This window comes from Xenopus tropicalis, chromosome 7 (assembly GCF_000004195.4).
Source record: "Xenopus tropicalis strain Nigerian chromosome 7, UCB_Xtro_10.0, whole genome shotgun sequence".
In the NCBI taxonomy this organism is placed as follows: Eukaryota; Metazoa; Chordata; class Amphibia; order Anura; family Pipidae; genus Xenopus; species Xenopus tropicalis.
The window spans coordinates 105,462,404-105,486,572 of record NC_030683.2 but is presented as its reverse complement, the minus strand read 5'-3'; positions in this window follow the sequence as shown (position 1 = coordinate 105,486,572).

Sequence of the window (24,169 nt, the reverse complement as noted above, 5' to 3'; positions counted from 1 at the left end):
GAGTCAAGTGTTTGTGGGTCTAATTGCACTCCAGAAATACTGTGCTGAATCTATGAGGCTAAAGTGAAAAAGGTTGGCACATGCATGAATATGGAGCCCATTTATTAAGCATACTTGGCAGTCTGAGCAATTTTGATAAATGTGGAAAGTATAGAACTGTTGGGAATCCTCCAGGTTTGATATTTAATAAACTTGCCCCATTTCTTCAAATAAGAGGTCTGATATTTCTGGCACATTGTCAAGGTACCTGGGAATATTAAGCTTTACTGGGGTGTGGTACCAATAAAATATTGTTTTGTATACACTTTCTTTCTCTGTCTCACACAAGTTACACTCTTTCTAACGTTATCCCAGATATCTTCTCACTGCTCCAAGGATAGAATGGTGGAGAGCCCTGTCTCCCAGCGGGTCATATATTTGTGTTTAGGGAATGGGTCCCCTGTTATTGTGTTTAGGAGGGAGTAGATGTTGGATATTAGGGCCTTCTGGGGTAACCCATGCACACTCATTCTTTCAAAAGAGGCCCTAAGTTTATTATCTACAAGAACTCAGGTGTCCTTCTCCATGGATTTGCCTAGTGCATGACCTTACATTTGTCCACATTAAAAGTCATCTGCCACTTAGCCTCCCAAATTGCCAGTTGGCCAAGATCCTGCTGCAGGGATACCACATCCTTGCTCGAAATAATTGAACTTCAGCGTTTTGTGTCATCTGCAAACACTGATACATTGCTTATAATACCCTCCCCCAAGTAATTTATGAACAAGTTAAACAAAAGTGGACCCAGTACAGAACCCTGAGGGACCCCACTGAGAACCTTATTCCAAGTAGAGAATGTGCCATTAACAACCACCCTCTGTACCCGATCCTGTAGCCAGTTTTACTGTATATCCATGTGCAAACGACTTCACTAAGACCAATAGACCTTAGCTTAGAAAGCAGTCGTTTGTGGGGAACGGTATCAAATGCTTTGGCAAAATCTAAATAGATTATATCTACTGCATCCCCACTGTCCAGCTTCTTACTTACCTCATCATAAAAAGCAATTAAATTGGTCTGACATGACCTGTCCTTCATAAAGCCATGCTGATTACTGCTCATAATGGCATTCTCCCAAAAGGGCAACAGTACATTATACTTTAACTACTTATTTTTTAGTGTTACTGTTCCTTTAAACGTGAATTGAAAGAACAGACTGCGGGCCCCTATCATAGAATAGTAAGTAAAATACTTTGTAAAAAAGAAATATGTATTTATATAACCATATACTCTGTACGGGTATAGAGTCGATTATCCTGAATGATTGGTTTTCTGGATAAGGGGGTCCTTCTGTTATTTAAATCTGTATAGTAGATGTACAGGTACTGTGTAACCTGAACCAAATCTAAAGTACTGGAATATGGCTGAATCCTGAGGCAAAGCGTAATATTAGTGCATCTGTATTTTTTATGTTTGCAAACCTATTATCCAGTATGACTATGAAGATTTTCATCCATCCAGGTCATGGTATATCTAGTATAAATAAATCTAAAGCAAATGGACTTGTATACGCAGTCCAGTGTAGCGAGGAGTGCATAGACCTTTACATTGGGGAGACAAAGCAACTGCTCTCCAAGCGAATGGCTCAGCATAGGAGGGCAAACACTACAGGCCAGGACTCTGCTGTATTTCTACACCTAAAAGACAAGGGACACTCCTTTGAAAATAGCAACGTCCAAATTTTGGACAAAGAAGACCACTGGTTTGAAAGAGGTGTAAAAGAGGCCATTCATGTTAAAGTGGAGAAACCATCCCTAAACAGGGGAGGGGGACTTCGACACCATCTGCATGCTACATACAATGCTATTCTAACATCTGTACCCCAGCAGTTTCAGAACTCTTCACACATCCATTCATGCAACTCTAACAAGTAACACCTGTTTTGAAGAGTTGCATGATACTTTGGTAATCCTTTCAAAGTAACTCCCCAGCATTCACACCTCTGTGAGTTTCAGATGTCACCTTTCTGAAGAGTTACATAGTGCCATTGTGATTGGATTAGTGGAAGAGTATATATGCTGAGTAGTGATGGGCGAAATGTTTCGACAGGCATGGATTCGCAGCGAATTTCCGCGTTTCGCCATTGGCGGATTGTTTCGCGAAACGGATGAAAAAATTTGCCGCGGAAAAATTCGCCGCACGTCCAAAAATTGTCGCCGGCGTCAAAAAAAGAATTGTCGCGGGCGTCAAAAGAATAGCCGCGCGTCAAAAGAATAGCCGTGCGACGAAATAATAGCCGCGGGCGACGAAATAATAGCCGCGTGCGACGAAACAATAGCCGTGCGACGAAATAATAGCTGCGGGCGACGAAACAATAGCCGCGCGACAAAATAATAGCCGCGGGCGACGAAACAATAGCCGCGCGGCAAAATAATAGCCACGGGCGACGAAACAATAGCCGCGCGACAAAATAATAGCCGCGGGCGACAAATTTTTTTGTCGCACAACATTTTCGCCGTTTCGCAAATTTTTCGCCGTTTCGCGGATCTTTTTAAAGATTCGCGAATTTTTCGGCGAAGCGAAACGGAACAGATTCGCTCATCACTAATGCTGAGGACTTCCCATACCAGTCAGTTGAACAGAAGAAGCTGCTCGGATGAGTAGTGAAACGTCTTCAATGATTACTTAACAAGTCCAGTTGCTTTAGATTTTTTTATACTAGATATACTATTATCCAGTAACAAAAACACACAACAGAGGTTATTTAGTTTGCCATGTTAAATCCCTGCATAATTGTCCAATAACTTTGTATGGTTTTTTCAAAAAATCTTTCTTGGGAACTCTTCAGATCATACTGTTACCCACTGGTGTACTTTAGTGACTGCAATACTGCAATATACCACTGGGGAGTGCTATTGAACCACAATAGCCCTATCATTCTGCTATAGCGCTGCAAAGATTTGGAATTTCTTATCAAGCTCTATTAACAGGGAGTGTTTTCATTGTACATAACTGTCTACAGTGAGCAGGTTTTTCTGTTTAATCCAGGATACTTATGAAAAATGCATCTCCTGTCTAGACAGTTTTAGGATGAATTGTCGGGTGCATTTGGTTGTATAGCAGGAGGAAGTTATAGTCACCTTAGTGATCAGTTTCCAGCGGCTGCCAGGTGATTGATGAAATATGTATTTCTCATTTGATTTACAAACGTACACATTTTGTGCATTCCCATAAGTGAAATCTCATTGCATGGCAGGCGCTTCCTTTATTGCAGCATTTTGTTTCCCAGGATATTCTCACTGAAGCAAAAGCTGATTCATTATTGGAAAGTCATACTGACAGATCCACTTGGGCTACTGATTGATCTGCCCGCTCTCCTTTGTGGATACCCTGAAAATGTGCATTCTGCAGCGTGCGGCGGGACCTGTGTGCTGGAATAGATGTTAGTCATGTCAATAGTCAGAAACTACTCTGAACATTTGCAGCCATTAGTCAGCTATCAAACTTGTGTTGTCAGTGCGTTTATAGATGTGGAAAGAATGTGGCAAGTGGAGCTAAAAAATAGTCCCCAGCATTACAAGTACACAGAGGCACAAACAGCCCCCACCAGCCCAATAAATAGTGACTGTCTATGGCATCTTACAGCAGCCCCTCTGGCATTTGGCAGAACCCACAGATTGTCGGGCCCCACCAGGAGAGCTCAGTCACAAGGTGGGAACAAGCACCATATTCATTATTTTATTAGTTTTCAAAGTTTATTAAATATATATTTAGGTTATTTGGTCAGAGGCGCTGCTGCGACAAGGTGAGGTGGGTTGAGAAACTCGCCTCAGGCAGCAGCACCTTCTGCTAAATATAAGAGTTGAAAGCTTGTGATGTGGCCCCCACTAGACCACCTGCGGTACAGGATCAGTAAGTGCTGGGGGTGACGGGAGGGCATCATAGGAGCTGCCTCAGGGCAGCTCAGGGGACAGAATTGCTTCTCTATTTGATATTTGTGTTCCCAAATTATATATCCCAGATGCCATTGTTGTTTATATAGTGAATACTGTACCCCCTATATTAAAATATAAGGATACTATAAGTAACCAAGGAGCTGCATGGCCATATATACAGGTCATGAACCCCAAAGCGACTTCTAATATACTCATGTTTTACAAGGAGTACATTATTTATTTTAATACACATGTTTTGGTGAGTCATGTGACAGAAATGACATCACTAAGCACCAATTAATAAGGATATCATTTACAAGATATTCATGGCTCTTGCGTATTCTGTTTCTATTTAATGACTTAGATCAGCGTTTCTCAACCTGTGGGTCAGGACACCTTTGGGGGCCGAACAACCCTTTCACAGGGGTCGCCTAAGACCATCGGAAAACACATATTTCCGATAGTCTTAGGAATAACTTTATGGTTGGGGGTCACCACAACATGAGGAACTGTATTAAAGGGTCTCGGCATTAAGAAGGTTGGGAACCACTGACTTGCTCCAACAGGGCTCAAGGGTGGTTTAGAAATGGTTTAGTTATGAATAAAAGCAAGTCACCAACAAATGCTCCTGATTTATCCTCTGTATTGCCTAGTTCTAATCCAGGGATTTCTGGGTGAAAATGTGGCAGTGGGTTTCATTATTCTAATGGTTTTTAGACAGAAGAGTCAGGGACAATGGGCAGGCTTTTGTCATCTCTTGTGAATGAGAAATGGCCTTTGGGGCCTTGCCACAAAACCAGCCTGATCAATGTAACTGCAAGAGGATGTTGTGTCTGAAGCAATTGCGCTGTGCCTGACGCAATGGTGTCCATTTGGCCAACTGTTTTTCTTGCAATTGAGTAGAAGTCATGGCATCATTTCTGGTGTTCAGCGCACGAGTGACATCTGCATCCAACTCTTTAGGTGGCAGTGTGCTGCTCCTATTGACTCTGGGCGCAAAAGGGAACCCTGGAGCTTCCGCCTGGTCAGGAGGCAGTGCAAAGAGAGCACTTTGATGCAAGAATATCTCACTGCCTTTGTGCTTGTAAATGACTCCTATGATCTCCTTGACTAGAAAATACGAATGGGCTCCATGTGGCTATAGTAGTGTATAGTTTTTCTAAAAATAACGCCATATGCAATAAAAGGCACTAAATTTGCCCAGGAGCAGTAACCCATAGCAACCAATAAGATGTTTGCTTTTAAACAGGTGACCAGTAAATGCTATTTGCTGATAGGCTGCTATGGGTTACTGCTCCTGGGCAAATTTAGTGCCTTTTATTACATAACCCAAAGCTCTGCTAATCCAGGGGTTCTTTAAGCTTTGTTTCTGAGTTCTGATAATTCACATTTTGTTTATAATTTTCTATGTATTTCTCACTGCTTTCATTTTTGTGTTTCACTTTGGAGCCCATGGCAGCGAGATGATCTCTTATCACACATTTGTGATTCCCAGGGTGCAACTGCTATTATCAATTTGAAATCATTTTATGCAATTAATCCTAATCGTTATGTTCATCCCATGTGCAAAAATCTCAATTAATCTCAATCGCTATATTCATCACATTGCAATAATTATCTAATAGAAATAATACTAACACATAATTCACAGACATATTTGAAGTGTTAAAAGCATGAAATATGGCGATAATCAATGCTATTATTAACATCTACTTGGAGTGGTTCATGAGCGTTTAACTAGGTTAAATAGAGCAGCAATCTATAGCCTGTATGAGGTTACCTGCAGCCACTAACACGCAGAAGCCATGCTGTTCCTGGCACAGTGAAACTTCTGTGCTCCCTTCATTTTTTCAGAAAGTTGGAAGGATCTATGGTGGAGTGTCACAGCTCACATTCTCACGGTGCCTTGGTTATGTGCATAATAGCGTGTGCTAATATCGCGTGCTACGAAATAACACAACAATATTTTGCATGCTTTAAAATATTGCTTAAAAATATGTCATCACAAGATAATTAACGACAATAAAATCGCTTCTTAATTCAGATAAGTGTCCTTTTTGTGAATCGGTAAGACTTTAGTCGACCCATGAAATCTTGTTGCACAACAGCTGGAGATGTAGTGGGGTCCTACGAATTCTGATCCTCCCTGCTGTAATGAAAAATCAGATCAGATAATATTGGTGGTGTCCATGTATCTACACAAAACACACTACCGTCGCACTGCGTCTACACAATATAAAATCTGATGGAGTCTGACAAAAAGTCTGTCAGACACCTTCAGATTTTATCTCGTTGGATGAAGATGCAGCATGTAGCTGTAGGGGATCGGAGAACTCTTTCCCCTGTTTCTCTGTCTGTGACATCATCCAGCCCAGCTACAGACTGGGGTGGAACCTGATTGGCTGGATGCCCCAGTGCACTGTTGGGAGAGAAAGGCGTGCCTAGGTTTGGAGCCAAAAATCAGGGGCGGGCCCAGCAGTTTATAAAGGGAGCCCCTGTTGTTTTGGCAGCTTTTGGAAGAGCGATCCAAAGTGGGTAGCCAGTGCCAATTGTGTGTGTTCAGACTGCAAAGACTGAAGTCCTGCTGGGCTGCTGGTGATGACCAAGTCCTCTGTGAAATTTCCATGTGTGTCCCCTGGTGAGGACAGGTATTGCTCGATTGCCTGCTATGTGGGAGCAGCCATCTTTCTAAAGGGAAGGTACTCGGGGGCAGGTAGCGCTACCTGGGGGGACTAAAGAGCTCTTGGGGAAGGACTGAACTAAATAAAAGGGTTGTGGTCTATCCGGATCCAAGTTGGGACTGGGCACCTGTCAGGAGTGGATAGACTGCATGGGTTCCTCAGGGCAGGATAATCAGTTATCCATAAAGTTGTGTTTATATTATTTCAACGGTTATATAAAGTTATCCTTGCTGCAAACTGCTTGCTAATTATTTTTCCTAGTGGAAATCCCCTTGAGGCGTGCTCCTCAGTGTCCACTAGGTGGAGGCGCTAAAATCCCAGTCCCAGTACCTTTTATCTGCAAAGGGAACCAAATCTCCTGTATACAGACCAAAATAAGTGAGTGTGCCAAGAAAGGGTTACATAGCATTCCCTTCCGACAGGAGCACTGCGTAGTTTACACATCAGAGTTATCTATTACATACCTGTATATTATATATGTGAAAAGAATCACGGAATGCATTGGACTCACTGGGTGTTTTTTTCATTGTACTTTACCAAGTGTGATTTTTTTTGTGGTGACTTTTTCAGCACATAGTACATTGGATTCTATGGGAGTTTTTCTTGCATCAAAACCTGACAAAATATTTAGCTACAATTGTAATAAATAACAGACCTTTTTGGGATATTTTAAAGCACTAGGAAACCCCCACCCCTTTTTAAAACATGGCCCTTCCACATAGGTGCCCCTTCTCTAACTGGTTCTTAATTTCCCTAGCAACCGGGTTTTGGTTTGAATATTAGACTAGAATAAGTATAGTACAGGTACGGGATCCCTTATGAGGAAACCCATTATCCAGTAAGTTCCAAATTACAGAGAGGCCATCTCCCATAGACTCCATTATAAGCAAATAAATCTAATTTTTTTAAAAAATATTTAATTTTTCTCTGTAATAATAAAACAGTACCTTGTACCTGATTCCAACTAAGATATAATGAATCCTTATCGGAGGCAAAACAATCCTATTGGGTTTAATTAATATTTAAATGATTTTTTAGTAGACTTAAGGTATGGGGATCCAAATTGCAGGAAGATCCCTTATCTGGAAAACCCCAGACCCCGAACATTCTGGATAACAGGTCCCATACCTGTAGAGCGACTGAATAGGTAGGTAAGTAAAAAGTAACAATAACAATAAAATCGTAGCCTCACAGACTGATAGTTTTTGCCTGCTGGGACCAGTGACCCCCATTTGAAAGCTAAATAGAGGTTTGAGAGTAAGACAAATAACTCAAAATAAATAACAAAGATCACTTTCAAAGTTGCTAGGAATAGGACATTCTAAAACATACTAAATGTTAACGTAAAGGTAACCACCCCTTTAACGTGAGGATCACTATGTGCCTTGTTCCCCATGCACTTTGTCTTTCATGGCACATAGTGCGTTCAATGGAGGCTCTTCAGTATGGGCATGTTACTGTCAGATACCAGGTGTATTTAGGTATTCCATGGCATCTACTACCCCCGCACCCTGCTAGTTTGTCATTCGGTGCTAGGGGCAGAACACAGCTTGACAGGTAAGTGCAGGTACTTAGTGTATGGCACTGTAAGGCATGATCAGACTGTTCAGAAGGCTCTGATAATCTCTTCTTGGGGTGGTTCATTGACCTCTTTATAAAATCCAGCTCAGGTTATTGAGTCAATGCCGCTTTTTCCTTGCTATAAGAACTAGCACTGAATAATAAGAATGCTTCGGCAAAGAAAGATTTGATTCACAAATACTAGACATATATTTAGTGTATCTAATATAATATTTACTTACTGTGAAGCTTCATCTCTCCTGTAATTAAACACCCAGGAATAATTGGGTAAATTAATAATTGTCTTGATTAGACTCCATTAGCCAAACTGATATGTCAGACATTGCTGCAGCTCATTAACATCATCCCTATAATTTATATCGTTTAGAAAACTGTATACTGAGCTAAGGTAATTAAAAAGCAAGGCATTAAGTGGAGTTAGACACAATTCACACAGCAATCTAGTTGTTTAAATGTTTCACACCGGATTCTGCAGACCCTGACCCGAAGGTTGACTTTATAATTAACGGGAAATACATGTGAACAACACTAAGGGGCTGATTTACTTACCCACGAACGGGTCGAATGGAGTCCGATTGCGTTTTTTTCGTAATGATCGGTACTTTGCGATTTTGCGCATTTTGCGTAGCGTTAAAACTTACGCGAAAAGTTGCGCATTTTTCGCGTAAGTTTTAACGCTACGAAAAATGCGCAACTTTTTACGCAACTTTCGTAATGGATACGAAAAACTCGCGTTTTTACGCAAAAATCGTATTGGTAACGAAAAATTCGTACAGAATCCGAAAAAATCGCAAAACATACGAAAAAGTCACAAAATGTTCGTTTTCAAGTCGGAACTTTTCCAATTCGGGTCGGATTCGTGGGTTAGTAAATCAGCCCCTAAGGGTTTTACCATGAATTGAACTTAGATAAAAGACATTAATGTTCAAAAAATTGCCATTTACTTTAAGTAATTCATTACAGGAGAGGGTGAAGTCTATAATCAATGGTATGGAGGCAATAATATAACAGGAGCTCAGTATTGGAATGTTTGCCGGCTTGGAAACAAGGAGGGTCATGATGAATAGACCCCTAGCAACCACCCTGCAGCAGTTGATCAGCTAAATAGAATCCTTGACTTATAGATAGTATAGATAGACAAATAGATGTTCATCCTAAATCCCACCATTAGTGGCCATAAGGATGCTTTTTTAAGAGTATCTACATGAGAAGTACACTCAAATCTCACCCTAATTGGCCATTATTGTGACACCCCCCTCACAGTTACTCCTTTGTGCCCCCTAGTAGTGGGAGGCACATTTTGGGAACCATTGCTGAAATTCTTTGAAGACAGAGTATGTTGTAGCATGAAAGGAGGTGAAATACAGTTTATTGTAATCTGTAATGTAAATGGTTGGGCAATATTCAGTTCAGCAAGCAGGTGGAACCAACTCTTAAGGTTGACCTGTAGGTAAGATCCCCCTACAGAAGCTTATATTAGGGACTGCAGAAGCCAGGGATTCTCTTTGGCCTCATAAGATCGGAAGGCAGAATATCCAAGGCTATTGTGATACTAATATCTACAGTTAGTATTACTGGTTGTATATATATAGTTTATGTATGTGAGTGTATAGATTGGTTAGTATAGGTTGTGTGCTGGGTTTACTCGGATGGGTTGAACTTGATGGACAATGGTCTTTTTTCAACCCTATGTAACTATACTGCTGAGCCAGACCAGATAGGAAGCTGCACCCTACTAGGGCAAGGCAAGTAGGAGTTTGCTACCAGGGCCACCAGTATTATTAGTGTTCCAGTATTATGCTTTGCCACTAATGCAAGAAGCAGTTCAGTAAAGTCTGTTTGGTTTATTGCATCTCTTTGTGAGAAATGTCTGCTTCTTACACAAAAGGCCTACCGAATCCCCTTTTCAGCGATGAGAGCCTACCAGCTACCGGTAGCCCCATTACAAGCACATTATTTATTCTAGGTATAGCAATTACTTCTTCCCAGCACTGTAAACTACATAAAATGCTCTTTACCCTGTGGCGCCATATAAATAATACTGTTCATATTCTACATACACATACAGTTTGTCTGCACCTCATTTAGAATCCACAAGTTCCACGTGTCTCTTCTTTTACATTAATATGCATTTCCTTTTCCTCTTCAATTCCCCAGTGCCATATAAGTAGAAAGAAGTGACAAGAATGTGCTCTAGCAGAAGATCTAGTGATTAGCAATGAATTTCTAAGTATGTTGTGTCAGGGCAATAAATTACGCGGCAGCGCAGTTGGACTCCTGCGGGCTCTACATAGTAACGCATATGGTTATTAAAACCTTTGAATCCTACTGGTGCTATAAGGCAAAAAGTCATCCTAAATAAATATTTTAAATATTTTTCATCAAAGAATCTGGTTTTGACAACTGATGATGGATAGCTAGCTCGATATATAGAAAGATTTGATTAATCGATGGTCAAAGAGTATAAAATATGGTCCTGTAGCTCCTGCCTTTATTTAACAAAATACTGACTTTTAGATGTCTTTCATCCCCAATGTATGGACAATTCTTTAATACTGGTATGGGACCCTTTGTCCAGAAACCCACTGTCTAGAAAACTTTGAATTACTGGAATCCATCCCCCATAGACTCCATTATAATCAAATAATTACAATTTTTAATGTAATAACAAAACAGTACCTTGTACAGGTATAGGACCCGTTATCCAGAATGGTCGGGACCAAGGGTATTCCGGATAAGGGGTCTTTCCGTAATTTGGATCTCCATACCTTAAGTCTTCTAAAAAATCAATAAAACATTAATTTAACCCAATAGGATTGTTTTGCATCCAATAAGAATTAATTATATCTTAGTTGGGATCAATTACAAGGTACTGTTTTATTACTACAGAGAAAAAGGAAATCAGTTTTAAAATTCTGAATTATTTGATTAAAATGGAGTCTATGGGAGACAGGCTTTCCGTAATTCGGAGCTTTCTGGATAACGGGTTTCCGGATAAGGGGTCCGATACCTGTACTTGATTCCACTAAAGGTATAATTAATCCTTATTGGAGCCAAATCAATCAAATTGGGTCTAATTAATGTTTAAATGTTTAGATTTAAGGCACGGTGATCGTAATTACAGAAAGGCCCCTTATCCATCAGAAACAGAAAACACCAGAGGGCTCATTCACTAAAGTGCGTTAAAACGTGCGTTATTTATAGCGTGCGTTAAAATTTTTATTGTGTCTAATTTTGAATTGAATAAACAAGGAATAAAGGGGCAGGTAGGTGGGAAGGGGTTAAACTTTTGACTTGAATAAATCCCACTGCAAAGTCCATATTGTGTTGCCAAAAGCTCATGAACTGTACTTTTCTATAATTACCGCCTGCCCCAAGTAAGTGTTAATTTTTGCATTGACTAATGCAATTTTTTGCCGTCTAAGTGTTTGTGAATTATGCGTTTGTGTTATTTGGCGCGCAAATTAACACATGCGGTAGCGCGAAATTTAACACATGCGATATGCAACTTAACACATGCGGTAATACTGTAGCAAATTGTGCGTTAATGTTCACGTCAGTTTTAACGCAAAAAACTGTGCGATAAAAAACGCACTTTAGTGAATCAGCTCTCAGTTCTCAAGCATTCTGGATAATAGGTCCCATACCTGTATAGAATAATGCTATGACAAAGTGTGGCTGTATATTTACAACCTACTGGTTATTATTTGTTGGGTTGGTGGTAACTTTATTATTTGCTATTTGTGTTGGATTTTCTGGCAAGCAGGTCAGATAATTAGTGGTGGTTTTACACAATGTAAATGCTATTTATATTCATGACTGCTATAAATATCCATTGCAGATAAGTGTATTGGCATTTTGCAGCTGGGCTTTTTCCTGAGCAACAAAACTCAGAAAACTAGCATTTCTGCTATGAAGTCAGGTAAGCAAAAATACACCCAGGGCTACCATCAGTGGCCCCGTGAAAATCTTCTTCAGAAGGGGGCCTGGACTTGTTGCAAAAATTACGTAAATTGCTCAAGTGATACATAAGGTTATGCTAAAACGTACGCAATTTACATAACTTTTTAAAAGTTGCCTAGAAACTGAAGAAACTGACATACAAGCAAAGGACAATGCAGAGAAGGGGCAAACTCCACTCACCACCAATTAACTGACCTTATTGAAATATAATTGAAACCTTATTAGCACATTTATTAATCATTCAAACTATTTATATGGGCTGCTTATTATAGGGAAACATCAACTGTTAATTTTCGAAGCTATTTACTGTATTTTATTGGTGTCTCCTACATGTATTTTCCAGCAGTGATATGACTGGTTATTGGGCCCCACAGAAACATCATTGGGACCCTGCACTCACACAATTACGTAACTTGTGCAAAAACGTTACGTTACTTTCATAGAAACTCATGTAACTTACATGTAAACTCCACTGACCCCCCAATTAAAATACTGACTTATTAGCATTCATTATTTTTACTATTTTTATGAACTACTACTGACTAGTTATTGGGCCCCACAGCAAGATCATTCGGGCCCCTAAACTTACCCAGTTTACGTAACTAATGCGAAAAGTTATGTAACATCCATAACAAGCAATGACAGCACAGAGCAGGGGCAGGTAGGTGGGAAGGGGTTAAACTTATTTTTATGGAGTTTAAGTTGTTTAGCTTTTTTACAGCAGCTCTTTAGTTTGGAATATCTAGTTGCTAGGGTCTTTCTTAACTTAGCAGCCAGGGAGTGGGTTGAATTGAGGCTGGAATATGAATAGGAGAGGGGCTGAATCAAAACATAAGTAACAAAAATTAACAAGAAGAATAACATTGTAAGCTCACAGAGCGATAGGTTTTTTGCTGCCGTGGTCAGTGACCCCCAATTGAAAGTTGTATAGCAGAGGAAGCAAATAATTCCAAACCAATAAAAAATAAATGATAAAGACCAATTACAAAGTTGCTAGGAATAGGTCACTCTCTAGCATGCTATGGCTTATAACCCATGGAGAGATTAGTCACCTGTCACCGGGGGACTTATCTATCCAAAATGCCTTTCCACCAGCTACAAAATTAAATGGCTGGTAGAAAGGCCGACACATCGCTTCGGCTTTCCAAGTTCAGAAGTTTAGAACGAGTGATTAGTCACCCGTGGTAGCAGAGATATATAGCGGACGACTCCACTCCATGGGACATTAGCTTAAGTGTAAGAACCCACGGAAAGGTTGATTCACCCATGATAGATCTGTTATTGCCAGTGGAAAACCTTTTTGGAGTGGTTTGTTACTGCTATAACAGAGATCTACCCTGTTCTAAACTGGAAGTACCGCTTGGAAAAGCAAGATGCACTCTTTACAGTCTTCTCCACAGCTTCTGATTGTCCAGTCCCTTAGTGGTAAGAGACATCTTATCTCTTAGGAACAGCCATTCCAAGAACTGCATAGAGGGCTGCTTATCTCCCTTTTATACACACATATTTTTCACATTCCTCTACTCCAGGTTTCCCCAAACTTCTTTACCTGTGAGCCACACTCAAATGTAAAACCTTTTGGGAAGCCACACAAGCATGAAAAATTTGATGTTGCTGAAGAAGGACTGTGACCGTCTAATTGGTAACCACATGTGGCCTACTAACATGCAAGAAGCTCTGTTTGGAGTTATCTGGTGTCTTTATGTCATATATATATATATATATATATATATATATATATACAGAGTACTTAAAGGAACATTTCAAAGATGCACCTGAGGTGTCACACTGTGGATCTGCTTTAAAACTAAAAAGTACTTTTACTCCACCTATTTTGAATCCCGATAGTTTCTGGGTGTGACTCTTTATTACACCCTATTGGTATCTATTTAGATACAATGTTACAGCCAGTAGTTCGCAACATTCCCACATATTTAAAGGATACACTGCACTTACTTGAATGTATTAAACAAGTGGTGCTACCTGATGACGGCTCATGCTTACTAGCGAGTATGGATGTGGTTAGTTTATACACGATTATACCTCATTCTTCTGGCATTGATGCTGTTAGGCGGTCTTTGGCGGATTCAGGGGCATATGCTGGCCCACCAGTGCCTTTTATTTTGGAGCTATTGGATCTGGCCTTATCAACTGAACTACTTTCGTTTTGAGCATAATTATTATTTACAAATAGCGGGCATGGCCATGGGGGCGGCGATGGCACCTGCCTACGCCAACCTTTATATGCACCAATACGAGCAACATTATATTATGCCAAGATTCGGACACAAACTCCTATTCTTTCATCGCTATATCGACGATATGCTTATTGTTTGGCGGGGTACTGAGATGGAGTTTTGTGCAATGGTGGATGAGCTGAATAACCTGGGTAGCCCGGTACAGTTTACTTATGAGGTCAGCACAACAAGAATACACTTTTTGGATGTTGAACTTCATCAGAAATGGTACACGGTTAGACTTTACTCTTTTTCGGAAACCGACTGATAAGGATGTTCTGTTGCATTGCCTAAGTAGTCACCAAGAACCTATGAAAAAGTCACTACCCATTTCCCAATTCTGCAGAGTCCTAAGGAACAATTCGGTTCAGGACCGAGCAGAAAAACAGCTGGAAGAGATTTGGGTTCGTTTTAGTGAGAGGGGGTACCTGGACAACATTTTGCAGCAGGCATTGAAAATTGCACAGGAAAGATGTACAGGGGCTAAGAACCCTAGGAGTAGTGAGATAAGGCTGGTCTTTAGTACCAAGTACAATCAGAGTACCAGAGCCCTGGGTAAATTTGTTCGGGATCAGTGGAATATAGTTGGAGCTGACAGCGATTTAAGGAGAATAGTCCCGGAACCACCAATGATCTGCTATAGAAGGGGTACCAACCTCAGGGACCTTTTAGTTAAAAATGACCCGGTAAAATGCTATTCCCGACAACGGGGCACTTGGCTCACAGGGGCTAAACAGGGGTGTTTTCGCTGCCCTAACTGTACCTCATGCCGATACATGACCCCAGGTGATTCATTTTTGCACCCACACACAGGGAAACGCTATAAAATTAGACATCGCATTACATGTACTACTTTGTATGTAATCTATTTGATTACATGTCCCTGTGGGCTTTCATATGTGGGGAAGACTGATCAAACACTACAATTACAGATGGATGGGCATCGTTCGGCCATAAGCACGGCCTTCAGGGATGGTACAACCAATAAGCCTGTTGCCAAACATTTTCTAGAGATGGGGCACAGGTTGCCCACTACATTACATTACATTGCAATTGATCATGTGCCGCCCCTTACAAGGGGTGGTGATCGGGCCAGGTTACTTCTCCAAAGAGAGGTGTTTTGGATTAAAAAACTAGGTACTTTGGCACCGGCAGGGTTAAATGAACACTGCTCTTTTCTATGCTTTCTACAGCAAAGGTGAGGAGATGTATTGCTGAGTTTGCTACACTGGCTACAATATTTGCCAGTTTATGGTTAAGCACTTAATGTCTTTGTTTCCTTTTTTCTTTTCTGTATTTTCCTGTACCATCTATGGTTACATTTTCTGCATTATTTGTCAGTAGATAAGTATGAACTTTTTTAACTTGGTATTTCTTGCACTACATGCTGCCTTATGCATAACAATGACTTTGTTATGCTTTAGCCTACAGGGTTAACTATTCAGTCATGTGACTGGGATGGGAGTGTGGGGCTTGGGGGAGTGTCTAGAGGTTTTATCTATTTATTTGCTGATTTTAACTGTGTATGTGGTCTTGATAATGGTCTTAGGAGGAGACCGAGAGAGAGAGAGAGAGAGAGAGAGAGAGAGAGAGAGAGAGAGACAGAGACAGAGACAGAGACAGAGAGAGGTACAGGTATGGAGTAGAGTGGGGTTATGGGTATTTAAGATTTCCACAAGTCACTAATTGTTATCCTTGATAAAGAACCTAATGTGGACCAAAACACTGGATACAAGTGATATGTGAAATAAAGACATTTTGTTGTTTTTATATCTGAGAGTGCTGGTCCTTACCAAATAACAACCATAGGGTTTATATGCCTTCCTTATTCCTTGTTACTGGGCAAAAGCCCATGTATCTATTTTGGTATTTACATATACCTCTATTATTGGCCCATAGGTTAAGCCACAACCTATCACACTTTAATAAAGTGTTAGAGAAGGGGTGGATCTTCCATCTTGGCCTGCATCAATTTAGCTGTGTGGATGTGCTTCTGGAAGCCTGGGATTCACACGGCCCAGGAGTGTTCTGCCCTAAAGTAACTCATCACCCATAGAAAAGTCGGGGAGCAGGGACCAAATGAACGAGGTATAGCAAGCACAGGATATCTCTTGTCATAGCACATTCTAGAATAGTGAGGCAGTTAGGTTTATTTAGTAAGAGCAGTTTCTAGTCTCAACTAGGATGTTTAGAGTATTAGTCTCCTTTACAGGCTCTGCAGCCTTAATCTAGGGACCGCAGTAGAGACAAGGGTGTCAGGTGTCTCCTATCCCCGAACCACCTTGGCTGTTTGGGATCCGGTCCAATAAGGTGGATCTCATAAAGATAAAAGACTACTTTCCCTACACTCCCCACAGTGGTGCCGTACTGTTCTGCATTTACTATCTATAAGTTTGCCTTGAATTATTACTTAATGGCTGCAGTATTTGTACTGAACCCTGCACATTATCATTTGTCAAATAAACCAGTTGTAATTTTGTTTGCAAGAGTTTCTGGTGTCCATGTATTTCTTTTATTTAAACTTTGTGCTTACACTTGGCAGCGAGAGGTGTAGTCATTTAACACCCTCCAATACTTCCATCTAGCGAAGGCCCATCCTGTTCTCTACCCATAGCTGGACTTTTTCTATTACAGCCAAATTAGGGTTACATATATATAAATAGGTACAGGTATGGAGTAGATCCCCAACCAGTGGCTTGTGAACAACATGTTGCTTACCAATATTTAAGACATTTCCAGTTAAATGCCACTCAAAAAGACGTATTGATTGGAACTGAAACAACTTATTTCTTGGTAATAGTGTTATTTCTTCTTATATTAAGGTTTCAAAACATAAGTGAAAGGAGACAAAGTAATTTTCTATGAAATGAGTGATATATCAACATATAAATAAATATATGTTGCTATATCATTCATTTCCAAAATAGGACCATGTTTTAATGTACACAAGACCTCACTATGGTTGTAGTTCACAGGTGAATCAGAATCTCACAATGTAAAACGGCTGATAAATGATATATTTAGTGCCATGGAGGATATTTACGCCCATGAATCTACAGTCAGGCAGCCAGACACCAAGGGAATGCAGAAGAGACTGATGTACTGGTAAAAGGAAGGTACACACACATAAATCATTTATGTTCAGAGAGGTATTTCATAGAAAATTGATCTTTTCACTTATGTTTTGTAATGTTAGGGGGAATGACCCTATTACCATGAAATCAATTGTTTCATTTGCAATCAATAAGTCTTGTCCAGTGGTATTTAGCTGGGAATACATTAAACATTATTGAGCCTTATGCTGCATTCTCCCATTTTCATTGCAAAGTCCATGTAAACATTATTATTATGTATACAGGTGAATTCAAAGCAAAGCAGTTCAGAATGGAAGGTCATTTTGCCGTAACATTACCAGTTACTAGGAGAAGGTTTTTACTTATTTAACAAACTATAATTCAGGACTCTCGTTGGATTCCTATCTGAACATATTTCTCATTCTTACTGCTTCAATCTAATTGCACAAACCTTCTCATGCAGAAATTGCACTGCAGCGTGATCAGTCTGTATACTCCACAGAGAAAATATAGCTGGCAAAAGCATTTATTAAAGGATAAGTAAACCTTAAAAAAAAGTTGATGAAAAATTGATGAGAGTGCTATTCTAAGCACTTTTGCAATTTACATTCATTATTTTTTTTTATTTCAATATATTAAGGGTTAAAATACTGTTAATATAAACTGCAGTGCATCGCTAGAGCCCTGGGTTTGAGTCTGGCAAGGGCACTATCTGCAAGGCCTTTATATGTCCTCCCTGTGTCTACAAGAGCATACTCTCCAAAAATATACAGACAGGTTCATTGCTAGGGTTGCCGCCCAGTCGCTGTCTGGTTCTAAACTTTCTACATGTGAATATAAATTATACTAGCGTTTCTGTAGTCATTGTTTGGTACTACTGATTCTTTAAAGGCCACCTTAATTGGGGGAATTACTGTATATACTCGAGTATAAGCCTAGATTTTCAGCACCCAAAATATGCTGAAAAAGTCACTCGACTTATACTCGAGTCAGGTGCCAAGGGTCCCTCTAGTCTAGCACCCTCTGTCCTTTGTGTGCAAATTAGGCCACCCACAACCAGACCCTCCAGTGCCCTGGCCCGCTCCCAAATTCATCTTCATCTACCATCCTCACCTGTCCCATTCTGCACTAGACATTGCACTTTATATTCTATATAATAAACTATATATAATTTTGAAGGATTTTAACTCTTTGTGTTTTAGCTTGGTTGCTGATTGAGCTAAGGGGGTAGTACTCTTAAGGTATCATTGTTGATACCATGTTGTTTTTGTTGACCCTCTTCTTCACTTACAGAGCTAGTTTATGGTTTTTCTTTAAAATTAATATTTAAAAACCTATACCCCACTGATGCCTCATTTAATGTTATTTTATTGGTATTTATTTTGATTATTGAAACTTAGCAGTAGCTGCTGCATTTACCATCCTAGGCTTATACTCGAGTCAATATGTTTTTCCAGTTTTCTTAGGTTAACTTAGGTACCTCGGCTTATACTTGAGTATAGACGGTACATTCAGTTGGACCCAAATCGTCAGGAGGTATCAGAGAAGTAAAGCAGAGGTATAGAGGAAAGCAATCCTTAACAAACAGATTGAGGTCTGAACCTGCACATGATTCTGTTTCTCAGCTATCAGGAGAACTAGCCAGCAAATTCAATTCCTTGGTACTAGACCAGACAGACCCTGAGGTATAGGATCAATTATATGGAAACCTGTTATCCAGAATTCTCTGAATTATGGGAAGGCCATCTCCCATAGACTCACTTTTAAATCAAATAATTTACATTTTTAAAATTGATTTTCTTTTTCTCAGTAATAATAAAATAATACCAAGTTGGAGGTAAAACAGTCCTGTTGGGTTTAAATGTTTTTTTTGTATGGAGATCCAAATTATGGAAAAACCTCTTATCCAGAAAACCCCAGGTCCTGAGCATTCTGGATAACAGGCCCCATTCCTGTAACTGATATACACAGTATAACATACAGAATGGAGCAAGTAGGCAATTCTACACCTGAAGGTAGTCCTTACAGCAGGGTTGGCCAATACGTCAATGGCAGTCCACCAGTCGATCCCCCGTGGTGTACCGTGATGAAGCAGGGGATGCGGAAGTGCTGTGTGAATGCGTATGTACGCTGCGTCGCGTACGTACGCATTCACGCCGCACTTCTGCATTCCCCGGTCATCGGTCCATCGTGGACAAAAAAGGTCTGGCCACCACTGCCTTACAGTAACCCTCGCAGCACTTATTGTTTGAAATATCTTAATTCCACTAAAATACAAACATTTTGGTTTATCATACTATACAGTCCTCTGAGGCCAAATGGTGCCAGCCTCCTAGTTTCTATTAAACCACTAAATGAAGCAAGGTTGAGATTTCTCTTCTCAGATAAAGCTTCAGGCTCCCCCCCTTCATCAATTGTTCCTCCTTACTTTAGAAGTCAAGTGTGCATAATAAAGCTGTTATTTAATAAAGCAATCAATACGCTTCGTTTCAAACACAGCACAGATCGTTTCTAGCTCCTACCAGTACTGTCGTGAACTCTGCTTCACAGGAAGAAGAGAGGAGCTTGCAGCAAAACTGTGAGATGCTACAGAAGTCTGTCGGCTCATTAAATGTTAAAATCCTTTTATTGGAAAAGCGATCAATGGACAGAAAACTTACTTGAGGCTAAGGGTAAAACTTGTTTTTTCACAGTTTCTCTTTTAATTTCTTCTGCATTTATCATTATGTGAGAAAATGCAAATCAGAAAAAAAAATCATTGGATATTTATGTTCTTTATTTGTCCACAGCCAAAAAGCCCAAGACACACAGAGCTACTTAGTAGCAGCTACTTGCCATGGCTACTAAACACCAACAAATACCCTGCCATAGACAATACTGAGAATTGCCTGTGCTAAAACACATGTCGAGACAGTTATCAGTAAATGATCAGCATTGTCTCTTTTAGTAGCCACAAGAAGTAGCTGCTACTAGTAGCTCTGTGTGTCTTCACCCTAAGGCAAAGAAAATGTGGGAGACTGGGAGCTGGAATAAATGACTCCTCCACAGAAGGCATGAGGGGCCATTTATGAAAGTATCCTCAAATATGAGTGCTCTTAAATGGACAGCCAACACATTCTCAGGCCCGCATTTGTGGCGAGGCCACAAAGGCCCAGGCCTAGGGCGGCAGAAATTTAGGGGCGGGAATGCCGCCCCGTCGCACCAGAAAATTTTGCCCGCTTACGGAGCAATGGGGAGAGGACACGCATAAACTTTAGCGCATCCTCTCCCCAATGCTTCGTATGAGCTGTGACACGTATACAGGCGCGGGGGGGGTGCGCGTATGCGTGGGGGGGTCATGCACGTATGTGCGATCGAGGTGGGCAGGCGCCCCAATTACATTCTGCAGCACTTTACAAATATTGTAACTCATTTACATCAGTCCCTGCCCCGGTGGAGCTTACAATCTTAGGGGCAGTATATTATAGTGCAGGGATCCCCAACCTTTTATACCCGCAAGCCACATTTAAATGAAAAAAGTGTTGGAGACCAACACAAGCATGAAAAATGTTCCTGGGGTGCAATTAAGACCTATAATTGGCTATTTGGTAGCCTCTATATTGACTGGCAGCCTACAGAAGGGTCTGTTTGGCATTATACTTGTTTTTTATGCAACCAAGTCAGGAATTCAAAAATAACTACCTGGTTTGAGGCCAATGAGAGCAACATCCAAGGGGTTGGTGAGCAACATGTTGCCCCCGAACCACTGGTTGGGGATCACTGTTATAGTGTATAAGCTAACATCACTGGCGATGTTGCCCATAGCAACCAGTCAGATTGTTGCTTTTGTTTTCTAACTTGTTGGTGATTGTAAAAGTCTAATTCTTGATTGGTTGCTATGGTGAGATAATAATTATGATAATAAATATGCCCCTATTACATTTACACACAGTAGGGTTATTTGTATTATTAATTAAACTGTATATATGTTCTGTAGATTTAAAAAAGATTTTTAAAGTATTACTAATGTGTTCTTGTACAAAAAAGCCAAAGGGACATGGCGAAGAATGCTGAAAACTTCTAGTGCAAAACAAAAATCACCATAGCAATGTAACTTGAAGCAATGTAAATGGAACAAAGCAATGGAATACTTTAATGGTCCAATAAAGATACTGTTTCAGTAGCAGTGCATTGTTTCACCCCTTAGAGATAAGACAGGATGAAAAGGAGAAATCACTATAAACTTGACATGCAAAGAGAAAGAATAAAAAACACTGGAAACTGTTGTTTTTCTCCGAAAGTGGGAAATCACAAACAAGAACAGTATTATAGCCCCCCAGATTAGTATTCTAAAACTGTATTGCAGTGGCTCCCATATTGTGAAGCCCCTAGGGGGGCTCTAAAAAAAAGGATGAGATGCCCATACTGAATGCCAGTTTGGGTAAGATTTTAAGTAGGAGGCTTAGTTACTGTCTGGGATATTCCTGCCATTATAGAAGGGTGACTGCTTTAGCTCCATTTTCATGTATCTGTAACATTGCTGTTTCCAAAGGGGGATTTAAATATTTGTTGGACCCCAAACAGGGGGTTTAAGCCTAAAATGTAAGCTGCTCTGGGTACCAATTAATCCTTCTGCTGATAGAACCCCCCATATGTGATCCAAAGAGTATCAGTATCCTGCAGTATGGTAAAGCATCAGTATCCTGCAGTATGGTTTTATGTACAGCTTATTAAAGGTATAAATAACTGGAAGGGCTCACAAAAAGAATAAGAACAAGCACAGATCAAAGTCAGTGCTGCTATCAATTCTCTTTTCTGCTTCTCTGCTCTTTCATCTTATAAAGAGCATAGGGGGCACATAAACATGTTCAAAAACCATCTCACAACCAGTAGAAAGAGAATAAAAAATCCACTTAGATAACACTACTCCTCGGCAAATGTGCAGGATTCCGGAGCACGTTGTGTAAATCATTTTGTAATAATGTGCAAAAGTCAAACTTTAGTGCAACATTTTTACTGTTTTATTTTTATTATCATTAGAGATCCTAAAAAAGGTAAAGCATAAAATGTTTTAATCTTACAAAATATTTTTAGTGCATGATCTAGAGCAGGGATCCCCAACCTTTTTTACCCGTGAGCCACATTTAAGTGTAAAAAGACTTGGGGAGCAACACAAGCATGAAACATGTACCTGGGGGTTCCAAATAAGGACTGTTATTGGCTATTTGGCAGCCCCTATATGGACTGCTAGCCTATAGGAGACTCTGTTTGGCAGTACAACTGGTTTTTATACCTCCAAAACTTGCCACCAAGCCAAGAATTCAAAAATAAGCACTTTATTTGAGGCCACGGGGAGCAACATCCAAAGGGTTGGGGAGCAACATGTTGCTCACGAGCCACTGGTTGGGGACCACTGATCTAGAGAAAGAGAGAGAGGGACTACCTGTTGGAGAATGTTTTAATGATAAAAGATTAAATAAACCCAATAGGGTTGTTTGCCTCAACTAATTAATTCTTAGTTGGGATCAAGTACAAAGTACTGTTTTATTATTACAGAGAAAAAGGTAATCATTTTTAAAATGTTGAATTATTTGATTGAAATTCTGCTTGCTTGTACCCACCAAATCACATGCACCTGAGGGGCATGAAAATCTATACTCATGAACTGCCCACAAAATATATATTCCTACATGAGTACAGCTGGATACAGTAGGATGGTTATCAAGTTAACTGAGAATTACTTTAGTCTTTTCAATAAACTGATAATGGCACAGGGAAGCAGGCTGTAAGACATGACAGAAGATGGCATCACAAGTCAAAAAGTAATAGTGGACTATGGGGACAATGTGGAGCGGCATTACCTGATACTCAATCTCTCCAGAATGCAAACCGAGGCAAAAGGCTAATGCAACACAGCGCTGAATCTCGGCCTGTGGAGGAATCAGACTCTACTTAGACTGGGTAAAGGCACACGGAGCAGATTTAGGCCTAAAATAGTGCGACTATGCATTTTGGAGCCAAAATCTGCTCTGCGTACCAAGCGTTGGACTGGCCCACCAGGATACCAGGAAAACTCCCGGTGGGCCCAGGTGCAGGATGCCCTCCTTCTCATCCAGCCATTTGCCTTGTATGCCTATACCAGGGGTCGGGAACCTTTTTGGCTGAGAGAGCCATAAACACCACATATTTTAAAATGTAATTCAGTAAGAGCCATACAATATGTTTGGCCACGGATGCTGTGGGGCAAGGTAGGGTGGGTCCCAAGGATGCCGGATGCGGATGAGGGCGTGGCCTGCACTCGGCGGATAGAAGACGTGTTCTAAGGCTTAGAACACGTCTTCTATCCACCGAGCACAGGGGCAAGGTAGGGTGGGTGCCAAGGATGCCGGATGCGATCAGAGGAGGGTGTGGCCTGCGCTCGGCAGATAGAAGACGTGTTCTAAGGCAGGTCATGCCCTCGTTATTTTTTTTTATTAATGATTTAGCAGCGAGCCAGATGCAGCCATCAAAAGAGCCACATCTGGCTCCCGAGCCATAGGTTCCCTACCCCTGGCCTATACCATGGCCATTCTTTATTTCTACATGAGAACAATGAGAAGCATGGAAGAAAGAATAGATAATAATATATACAATGAAATGATTAAGAGAATGATGAAGGTGAGTGAAGAGAGAAGGAAAATTTGAGAGTGGGCCCACAGTCTAAGGTTTCTGGTGGGCCCCTGGCACCCCAGTCCGATGCT